We start from the raw sequence: 12102 nt of genomic DNA on the forward strand, positions 1-12102 counted from the left end.
TCTCCAGGTACCTGCTGTCCCAGTTTGACAACCAAAATGAATGTGTCTCATTCCGCCCCCCCTCCCCCGAATTATTTTTATTAATACAATTTCTTAAAATCAGGTTTCCCGCTCCTGTTCCAAACATATGTTCATCATTTCCTCACACTGCCACATCATTTTGTATTTAGAGTCCAATTGATATCATACACTTGCTGTTAAACCATTCTTCCAGCTGGCCACTTTTTTCACCTTACAAACAGAACCTCTGTTACATCTTATAAATATTCTATTTCACATGTTGTTCCAGACTTGGTGTGCTGGGACAGTTAATTACTATCTTCCATTGTTCAGTCTTTATAGTGTTTATCTGGATGGTACAAGGTCACATTCCATTCCTTTCACTGTTTACCAACTAGCCTACCAGCTGTCGCCATAAATAACTCACAGAATGCATACCCAAACCATTAAAATTCCACTCTGGAGTTGTTCCTTGGCATACAATTAAAAACAAGGTATTTTCCCAAATTCAGCATCTTTGCCAGATCTGTTCAGCAACAGTTCATTGTCTTTTCACTGCATTCCTCCAATAGCAGCCCAGGAATTTTTAAAAATAAATTCCATTCAGCCTCGGTCGAGGGGGGGGCATAGTAAAAGCTTGTTGAATTCCTTGTTGAGCATAACTCAAAAGCCTCCCCGCTCTTTTCCAGAGTAACAAACAGAATAGCACAGCAGTGGCTACACATGTCATTTTCATTATGCAGGGGGTGGACAGGGAAAAAAGACCATTTGAAAACCATAAGAAAGCGCAAAGCCCCTTGTCCTCCCCCTTCCTTTCCCGGCTGTTCTCAGGCTTCAAAGAACCTTTAGGCAGCTGACTGGTTGCAGCCCAGGAGTGCCTCTTGATTAATGTCAATTGTCCGAATTATGGAGGAACCACCCACAAATTATGTCAGAGATGGAGGCTTGTCCATGGCAGGGACACACTCCCAGGTCGTACCCACTCTGCATTTCAAGTTGGCAGACACGGGCTTGTGCGGCACAGCGGGATGCAGTTTGCTCCTCAGAACCCACCGTGGAACACTGCCTCATAAATCCTGGCTCTCCCCTGCCTGAACCTCCTTCATTGCCCACGGAGGGCAGCAAGGAGGTACTGCCATTGTATTCATGACGTAGCTGGAAACCTGAATGTCTCTCATTTTTTATGTCTCGACACTGGAAGCATCGCCAGTGTTGCTGTTGGTTGGAGTTTAATCTTTAGGGGCAGCAGTATGTGGCATCAAAGAAATCCAAACTGTATGCCAAGGAAGCTTGTCATCTGTATGAGAAAAATGCAAGTATTGTGCTCCTAAATGATTTGTGCAAATTTGTCATGAAATAATTTGTGTCAGTTGCAACACTGTGAAGTTTTACATAAGTGAATTCATTTGGCAAGGGCTGAAGTCACGTGCCAAGGACTGTGGGTCATGGAGGCTGCACAGGAGGTTGTGCAGTTCAAGATGTCTCAACTCTGGTCGATCCCTCTGTCTTGTTTGTGAGCTGCCTCCAAGAGAAATTGTTTTCAGCTGGAAAGAAATAACAGGATGGTTTTCTTAGTCTTCATAATATGTCAAACGACTGTCTAGATTCTGATACCCACAATTAAAATATTGACTTACATCCTGGCTCTCCTGACAATTTAGTAAATGAATGCAGAATTTTGCCTATGAGATGTTGCAATGCAGTATTAGAAATCCTTTATTTGGATATACATTTTGATCTACCAACAAGGGATATGTTCCAAGTACAGTATTGGTAAAGTTTTGCTTTGGCAATAGTTTCCCTGGAGCCATGAGAGTCAGAATTCCTGTTTAAATGCAAAACAAGAATTCACAAGGAGCCGAAATATCTACCTCGTTTAACCTAAATTTATCAATATACATGGCCATATTACTTTGACATCACAAAATATACATGTTTTCATGTTAATAAATTCAAGATCTAAATTGTGATACACTTGAAAGGCAGAGCAAAGGATAAGCATGAGCAGTGCATTTTATATCAGGAGGGAGAATGGAGTGTCTTGGCACACGGAAAAGAATAATTTTGATGAAAGATATGAGAGAAGAAAGGAAAACCCCTGACTTTGGAACAAAATTGGTTAATTTGTTGTATTTTCATTTATGGCAGTCACAACCCTCCCCATGTTTTGCAGTTTTTGCTGTCTTGATTATCATTACCTGTAGGTTTAGCCAACTACCTTTGGTGTGGCTTCATCCTGTCTTAGAGAAAGCAAGAATTTGCTCTTAAGCAGGTGGAGCCATAATAAAATCGTGGCTGGCCTGTTTGACACCTCTGTCATGGAACTGGAAGAGAAGCTTATTCTTTGAGACAAGAGCAGATGTATCTGAATGATTCTTGAGTTCAGGATGTGACTCTCTGAGGATCTATCAGATTTAGCATTTTTTTCTAAGCTTGCTCCTCCTACTTTAACAAATCTTTTAATTTTCTGAAGCTCTTCAGTGTTGTTGTTGTCGTTTAAAAATGCAGTAATCAGACATAGCTCCCTGTAGTCTTCATGATGACTTGCAAGCTTGCATTAAAAACAAGCCATTTTAAATTATCCGTATAAACATTATAAAAACACAGTAGTAGTCGTCACAGAACAAAACAGAAAATGCTGTCTGACAAATGCAAGACAAAAAGACCGTAGGAAATATTCACAACTGGAATGACTTTTTCTACCACCCTACTCCAAATATGGGACGCGGGTGGTGCTGTGGGATAAACCACAGACCCTAGGGCTTGCTGATCAGAAGTTCGGTGGTTCGAATCCCCGCAACGGGGTGAGCTCCCGTTGCTCGGTCCCAGCTCCTGCCCATCTAGCAGTTCGAAAGCACATCAAAGTGCAAGTAGATAAATAGGTACTGCTCCGGCGGGAAGGTAAACGGCATTTCCGTGCGCTGGTCTGGTTCACCAGAAGCGGCCACATGACCCAGAAGCTGTACACTGGCTCCCTTGGCCAGTAAAGCGAGATGAGCACCGCAAACCCAGAATCGGACACGACTGGACCTAAAGAACCTACCTTTACCACAAATCCATTAAAACAAAAGTGCTTAAATAATATTTCTTTTTATTTATTTAATCAAAGACTGTACTTTATTAACAAAATAAAATAAAGAGGAAACAATATAATTGCATGGAAACTAACACTGCACACATCAGAGGATACAATTTTTGGTTGTTGCATTAACAATCACTGGGGGAAATAAATCATTATCTGTTGTCCTCAAGATCCTATGATAATCTCACTTGATTTGGGGGCATGCATAATAAGTGGGAACTAACAAATTACCGTTTGGGAGTAGAAAAAGGAACCAACAAGGATTTCCTGGTGGAGCCAGGAGAGAACACTGCTACTTTTTAACAATATGCTCCTTTGCCTGACATAATCTAAAACAGCCTATATTCAAGGCACACAACATTTAAAAATATATAAAGTCCCATTCCTGCAAGTTGTAGTGATGGGATCTAGCTTAGGTGGCTTTTTAAAAGGGTTAGACCAGGCTTCCTCAACATCGGCCCTCCAGATGTTTTCAGACTACAATTCCCAATTGTCCCTGACCACTGGTCCTGCTAGCTAAGGATCATGGGAGTTGTAGGCAAAAAACATCTGCAGGGCCGAGGTTGGGGAAGCCTGGGTTAGACTGACAGTCAACAAATTTATTGATAAAAATGATAGCTAAATGGGGGAAAAATTCAGAGAGGTTGCAGGGTTTGTGGCACCCTATATATGTTTATAGAGAAGTCTTCTTGGGAGAAAAGCAATGACAAACCTAAACAGCATCTTAAAAAGCAAAGACATCACCTTGCCGACAAAGGTCCGTATAGTTAAAGCTATGGTTTTCCCAGTAGTGATGTACGGAAGTGAGAGCTGGACCATCAAGAAGGCTGATTGCCGAAGAATTGATGCTTTTGAATTATGGTGCTGGAGGAGACTCTTGAGAGTCCCATGGACTGCAAGAAGATCAAACCTATCCATTCTTAAAGAAATCAGCCCTGAGTGCTCACTAGAAGGACAGATCCTGAAGTTGAGGCTCTAGTACTTTGGCCACCTCATGAGAAGAAAAGACTCCCTAGAAAAGACCCTGATGTTGGGAAAGATGGAGGGCACAAGGAGAAGGGGACGACAGAGGATGAGATGGTTGGACAGTGTTCTCGAAGCAACTGGCGTTAGTTTGGCCAAACTGCAGGAGGCAGTGAAGGATAGGCGTGCCTGGAGTGCTCTGGTCCATGGGGTCACGAAGAGTCGGACACGACTGAACGACTGAACAACAACAAATATATGTTTATAGAGAAGTCTTCCAATGCATCGAGTTACCCTCAGTTGACAGGCAGGGGCAGGTGACTTGAAAGTGAAATGCAAAAAAGAGACAAAATGCAGCACTTGCAATTAAGCAAGTATATGCCAAAAAAGCACAGTGACTACACAACAACATTAACTATATTGCTAGGTTAACACCTGTAAGTGGGATAAAAACGCATTTTCACAATTCAGGCTAAAGGTGGCAGTATAGAACTGCTTGAGAAACACGTCTAAGTTATTGGTACTTTGATGTGGTAAAATAGTTTATACTTCCTGCTCCCATCATCCCTAGCTAGCAAGGCCAGTGGTCAGGGATGATGGGAGTTGTAGGCCAAAAACAGCTGGAGGCCCAAGGTTGGGGGACACTGCACTAGACTGTGCTGTGTGAGTTGATCAGCGAAGCCAGCATGAGTTAAGGATGCTGCTTCTTAAGCTAGGGATTTTATTCAGTAACTTTTGCTACTTCCCTCTCCTCTGTAGATATATATTCTGCTTCCCAAATCTAAGTGCATTGTTACTCCTTAAACCAGCTGAGAATAGCAAGGGTGGGAAAATGTGTTTTTTAAATTAGTTTTTTATTGAAGATTTTATTGTGTTACAAAACAAATAAACAAGGGAAAGTACATACAGCGTCTTCACTTTCAATTCATAGTCATTTTCACAGTGTGTTAATGTTCAGTATGAGGCACTGTATGTGGGAAAATATAAAAGAAAAATCCCATACAATAAGATATTAAAGAAGCTCTCTGCATAGTATCCTCAGCTAGAGACTGCCATTTGAATGGCTCACTGTCCATGTTGAGTCCTGTTGTTGTATTATTGTGGGTGAGGAGTTGTTTAAGATTGGGTGGCTGTTTGTAGGCGATGAAAGGTCTTCCTCCCAGAGCTTGAGAAAGAGAACTGTCGTTGTCTAGGAGAAGTTGTAGATCTCTTAGTTTTTGGCATTATTGGGCGCTTGTGGTGCTTTGTTGGGATAAATTATGTGGGCAGACCATTTGGGGCTGCCTGTTGTTCTGAGTAGCATTTGCTGCTCGTGCTCATGGCTTATTAAAAAAAGAAAAACCACAAATACAAATATTAAATAGAATAGATTCAAGTTAATTATATACATAAATAGTTTTGCTTACAGGGATGAGAGATTTCATTTGTTTGTTTTATTTTTATGCTGCTTCATATTTTTTTTACAAAAGACATCATACTCTAAAAGTGACTTACAACAAAGAAACAGGGGTGCATTATTTCAAACAAACACTACAAAAACAATTCCACAATAACATAGCAAAACAAAAATATTGTTATGAGCTGGAGGGGTGTGTTGAACCAAATATGAAGTGTTCCAGAAGCTTCTCTAACACCATTTTGAAAGTCAGTATAACCTCTCAAATAATTGGTGAGCTCAGCTATGTTTATATTCACTTGCTTTGATATACACCGATTGGCTGGCTATCCTTCTCTGTGGGTTTGGGGTGCTGGGCTCTGAGCCCAGAAAGGGGAGCTATCTGTAAGACTTGCCCTCATCTGGTCAGGTGGAGAGTGATGGGAAGTCCTGGTGAAAGTGATGTCTGCTGCTTTGTGCACAAAGGATGTAATGCACGTTTGCTTGGGTGCGGAGAAGCCATCTCCTGGCTGCAGTGCCTGTCCCATGTCAGCAAAGCCTGACAGACCTGGCAGGCTGATCTACAACTTTATTTAATAAAGCACTAGAACTGATCCCTCTGGTCAAAACAAAATCTATATATATAAAAATGTTCCCATTGTGTGTACGCCGGAAACCTATGTTCTCCGTAACCGCCGCACCAAACAGCATCAAATTAGGACAAAGCGTAACTTGACCATCAAGGAAGGATCTGGTATAATAATTTTTTTTTAAAAAACCCACACCTGTCATACCTAAAATAAAGGATAAAGGGGGGGAAAGTGGTGCGCCTATTATACCTCACCAGCAAAAGGAATGAAGACTCCAACAGCATCCATTAGAAAGGTGGATTGCCTGTTGACGTCATCAGACCTGCACCGACAAATAATGCCCCGTCCACCATTTTATAACTGCCATCTGTAAGCACCCAAGGACTTTCTGACACAAACTGCTTAGTGGAAATGTGGAAAAAAGACGGAGCAGGAGGCAGGGCAGTTGCGGAAGAGAGGGGGGAGAAAAAAAATACGGGAGCAAAATAAGCCCAAGGCTGCCTGAGAGGTCGCAGTGAGTAAGACCGGCTCTGAGGGGATTTTGTCCCTGGGGTGCGTAATTTTGGGACTGGGTAGGGGAGAATGCTCTTTTTAATGGCGTAGATCATGGGGCCAGTTAATTGTGAGGAGGGGGGTCTTTGTGTGTGTGTGGGGGTGCGCTTTTACAGTAAAAAAACCACAGCAAGGCCCGCAATAGGCCTCCATAAGGTGCCCAGTGCCCTCACTTAAAATGGCCACTGCACACTCATAGGCATTTTAAAATTTCCCAAGTGCCCTCACCCAAAATGGCCGCCGCAGCTTCGCATGTTCAACACACACAGTCCCAAGTGATCAATGCCACCGACCAATGTGTTCTTTTATGTTAAATGCATCTCTGGGTTATTTGTGGGGCATAGGATTTTGTTCATTCACATGGTCTGAGGGACAATGGACCGGCCCACGGCTGAAAAAGGTTGCTGACCCCTGCTCTAGAGGGACAGGGAAGAACGAGAACAGGAGCTTCCAGAATACTTTCGGGGTCAGAATTTTAAAAAGCAAAAAACCCCACAGCAACGCGTGGCCGGGCCAGCTAGTAAAAAATGAAAATAAAATTCCTTCCAGTAGCTGCACCTTAGAGACCAACTAAGTTTGTTCTTGGTATGAGCTTTCGTTTGCATGTACACTTCTTCAGATATACGAAAGCTCATACCAAGAACAAACTTAGTTGGTCTCTAAGGTGCTACTGGAAGGAATTTTTTTTATTTTTTATTTTGTTTTGACTGTGGCAGACCAACATGGCTACCTACCAGTAACTGATCACTCTGGTGTTTTTGGCAACCTTCTTTGGTATCCCTGCACCCAGCCACTCTCACAAGCCCTTCTTTGGGCCTGTGGTTCAGAACAAGGGGGTAGGCTGTATGCAGATACCCTTCTAATTCCTGCATCTAGCAAAGGATTCATCTAAGCAAGGATTCAAACTCCTGCAATAGCCAGCATAGCTTCCTGATGAGGTAGTGGCCCTCTAAGCATGGGTCATTAGGGTAATGAAGGAAGTGACTCTGTAGCAATTAACACCCAAAAGAACCAAGGTCAGGACTGACGGTATACCTGCGTCATGCTCCACAATATCTATCACACCCCTCTGTGGCAACATTCATGTTGCAGACTGGCAAGACTATAATTATTACATCCATGCTTGACTTTTGTCTGCCTTGGGACCTTGATCTGTATTATGTGGATCTCATGATACATACGGACACATGTTGATGTCATATGTTTACAGCTGAATAGTTGTCCCCATCTATTATTATGTTTGAGTTCTATATTATATCTGTTTATATGTACAATTGATGACAATTGAGATTAGCAGCTGGTTACGATCTTTGTGTGTTTGACTTTGTGCCAGACAGAAAATGGGTGGTAATTAGAAAGACAAAGGCATTCTTGAGAGTTGTTCCGGGAGCTAGAAGCTGGAAGCTGGAAGGCTGCAGGCTGAGAGACAGAGCCATGCCTAATTTCTTCTGGAATCCAAGGCTGTGGCTATGGAAAAAGCAAGACCCTCTTAGGGTGTTAATGTTGTGAACCCCTCCATCATAGGCTCAGGTTGTATATATGTGTAAATACACCAGATATCCTGAAGACACCACAGTCTCTACTGTCCCTCATTCCAAAGGAGACACAAAAACTGTGTAAACGTCTGGAGCCCCTGGGATCTTGCACCTCTAGGAGACTGGGATGGTGTGCAACAAGACAATAACATACAAAAAAAAACTCCCAAATTTTAATACTATTCATATAACAAGCAGCATTCAAAAGCAGAAATAACAAGGGGACATGACAGTTTCCCCTTAGACTCAGAAACAAACCCTCCCTCTCCTGCAGCAGCGACTTAAAAGGCTTCCAAGAGGCAAGGATCGGGGCAGCTAGAAAAACCCCTCCCATGATTTCACTTTAGTATACAATTGATATTCCCGAGTCTACACATAGGAAAAATGAGTGGCAATTAAAGTTTTAATTTTAATTACTTCAGCTGAGTTCATTGGAAATAAATAAACGCATTTTGTTTACATACAGTGTATACCAGGCAATTAAATGAATTCATAATTATAGATAAATAAATTTATCTTTCATATCTTTTTGAATTGATTGAGTTGATATATGTGGGTATATTGGGGAAATAAATGAATGAATTTATAATTTTGAATAAATTTATTCCTTTCAGGATTAATAGCTTGGGTTGTTAATTAGTGGCCCAATGGGGTAGGGAATGGATTTTGATGCTTTCTTTGATTTCAGTACATTTGAGACTTAATTAACAGCGTTATTGCGTTCACTACAGTTTTTTGTCTATTATTTTCTCGAGTTAATGTAGTCTGTTTATTCCTAAAGGTTGGGAACCATTGATATTGTTATGATTTTGGGGGGGGGGGTGTGTCAGTCTGTATGTTACCCGAGTCCCTTTTAATCCCTGGGTTTCTGGATGCAGCAAGGGTTGAAATCTGATGGAGGACTCAACTGTTGAACGACTTGGGTATGTTTCTTTGTGAGTGAATGGCTCTAAGGACAGTCATTAGTATAACAAAAGACGTTGCCCTGTGCCAGAGGGCAAATGAGTCTCATTTAGGAGTAATAAGATTCTTCCAAATGACTATGTAGTACCCCTTTACCTTGCAATTGCATACACCCTACAGAATTCATAAGCCAACTGTACTATTATATTATGTAAAGGTAAAAGACCCCTGGACAGTTAAGTCCAGTCAAAGGTGACTATGGGGTGAGGCACTCATCTTGCTTTTCAGGCCAAGGGAGCGGCTGTTTGTCCACAGTGTTGTGTGTGTTTGTCCACGGACAGCTATCCGGGTCACGTGGTGCAGCGGAACACCACGATGAGTGCCAGAGCGCACGGAAACGCCATTTACCTTCCTGCCACAGCAGTACCTATTTATCTACTTGCACTGGTATACTTTCAAACTGCTAGATCGGCAGAAGCTGGGACAGAGCAATGGGAGCTCACCCCATCGCACAGATTCAAACTGTGGAAAGTCCAAGAGGCTCAGTGGTTTAGACCACAGCGCCACCCATGTCCCCCTGTATTATCTGACAAATATAAAGTAAGATTTTGAACATTCCCAGTTTTATTAACTCTCCACACCTTGCACTGAGAAAAATCTTGCAATCATAATGACATCATCGAAGCTTTCATATATAAAGATCAGGATCCCCCTTTATGACATCACTGAACCCTCCCTCAGCTGATGGGTTGATTATATTGCCTGCATTCAAATCTCTCCAGTGCTCAGGCTGAAAGCTTGGTCATGATGGAAAGATTTATTTGAATCTTTTTCTAGACAACGTGTATTTGCTACGGTTATTTGCTACGGTTCCTACACAGGGAACTTCAATTAGCAGAAGACATTTCTTGCTGAAAATTTCACAGAATGTTTTCTCAAGGTCCTTGTCAGGTTTTTCTCCTTTGGACAGTCTTGTTGTTTCAAGATGTTTTTGGCTTTTGTGAACGACCAGATTGGGCAAGAGTTGGTTGGGAAATGACTCCACAGGATCTGGAACTACTGGCGACTAAAGAGGAATCTAACTGTTTTCGTGATTTGATGTTTCAAGCATGCCATTGTTTTACTGGCTTGGGACTCTCCAAAGAGTCTCTAGAAGTTCTGTATGCAGGTTGTAAGGTAGCATTCCTCATAGTGAGTGCTTTAGTTGTCCACTACCTGTTCATCAAACTGGAACAGAAACTGAGACTGGCGAAACCCACAACGGTAAGATATTCTCAATTAGAACATTGTCTGGCTCTCTAGCTTTAATTTAACTCAGATTCTAATTTAATAGAAAATATATATGTAAAAAAACAAACCATGGGTCTTAATGCTGATCCCCTCCTCCTTCCCAGTCAGAAGTACTTTCTAAGTAACACATGTCAGGACAAGGTGAGCACAGCCACACTATAAATGTACTCCTTTTATTTAACATCAATTTCCTCTACAGAATCCTGGGAGTTGTAGTTGGAGCTGACAATTCTGTTAGAGATCCTTAGTACTCACAGAACTAGTGTGATTTCACTAATGCTTTGCAAGGACAAAACCATGTATAGTCTAGTGTGTTGATATGCCCAATGTGTGCTTTGTACACAAAAAACTAAATTATGAACAACTGAACCACCTGGGACTCTAACTACAGTGAGCTGGCTAAATCTGTGCCAAACTTATACTTTTACCTACTTATACCTACCTATATTTTAAAGAATCAAGTGATCTTGCCATCTAATAAGCTCAGCTTTCACAGAATAGCAGATAGAGGACCAATGAGCATACTACCATAAAGCCAAAGGGAAGGAGGAGCAGGTGTTGTTTTTTATGCCACAGGGTCAAATCCAGGACAGCAATCTAAGACCAGGAGTACTGGGATTTCAGACATCAAATTCCTCTTAAAAGGCATAACAGCATGGTCAGTGAAAGAGATGGCAACACTATTTAACTTGTAAATTGCTTTTGATGCAAAGTATTACTCCCTGTTTTTCCCCCCCATTTTTCTCAGCCCTGTAGGAAAACTGTCCAGGCACCTGCATTTCCAGTTGCTACCAAAGTGAATGGGGAATACACCAACAACATGGACAAGATGCTCTACACGCTGGTGGTCAACACTTCCAAGATGACCAAATACATGAAGCGTGTTGCTCACTGTTACGAGAAAGAAGTCAAAGATCATAAATTAAGCCAAAAGAGCAAAGCAGATGAAGACAAGGCAGAGTTTATTAATTTGGAAATAACAGCAGCTATTCTAAATATCCCAAACGAAAAACTGACAGGAGAATGGGTAGATATAGATGAATATCTGAAGTAGAACTTTAGGAAGTATTTTAATTTATATCTTTATCTGTAATCTCATTTAAAAAATAAATGTAGCCAAAAATTAAAGCCTGTATCTGATATGCTGTGATTCTTTTTTTTTTTTTAAACAAAGAATTTATTGGTTTTCCACATCAAAAAACAACAAATACAACAGAGAAACAACAAATAATAACAATCATACAAAGGAAAAAAACCAAATACTACAAACTACATCAACATAATAAAACAAAACAAATACATACCTTACACACAGGAACACCAACACTCCAACTATTAATTATAATCTTATTCCGAATCTAATTAAGGGGGACTTCCCCCGTTCTCTCTCCTGCGTTCAATTCAAATTTACTTTAGTAACTTTTCTATTTATTTTAACACATCATTCACCTATATTCATGATTTTCATAATTAACTTCTTATAACCTTTACTATCTCTTATTCCCATAAAACTGCTGCACTTATACTCTAATTCATACCTTACAAAATATTAAACCAACACAATATAATAAAAACAGTCCAAGTATTTCTTCTTCCAAGTTCATTTTTACTCTCTGACGTTGGGGTACCGTGGTAAGCCATCCTAATTAATTATACATATTCTTTCACCCTATCCCTCTTCTTGCCATTTTCTCTCCTCCCATCACAGTCACCCCCCAGCCTTCCCTCCTAAATGAGATCCGACATAGCAAGAGTGGGCACCTGCATGTGCAAGGTAGCCTCTCCTTCCTTTCCTCCCTTCACCTTGGCAAA

The sequence above is a fragment of the Lacerta agilis genome, chromosome 6 (genome assembly GCF_009819535.1).
Source record: "Lacerta agilis isolate rLacAgi1 chromosome 6, rLacAgi1.pri, whole genome shotgun sequence".
Taxonomy (NCBI): Eukaryota; Metazoa; Chordata; class Lepidosauria; order Squamata; family Lacertidae; genus Lacerta; species Lacerta agilis.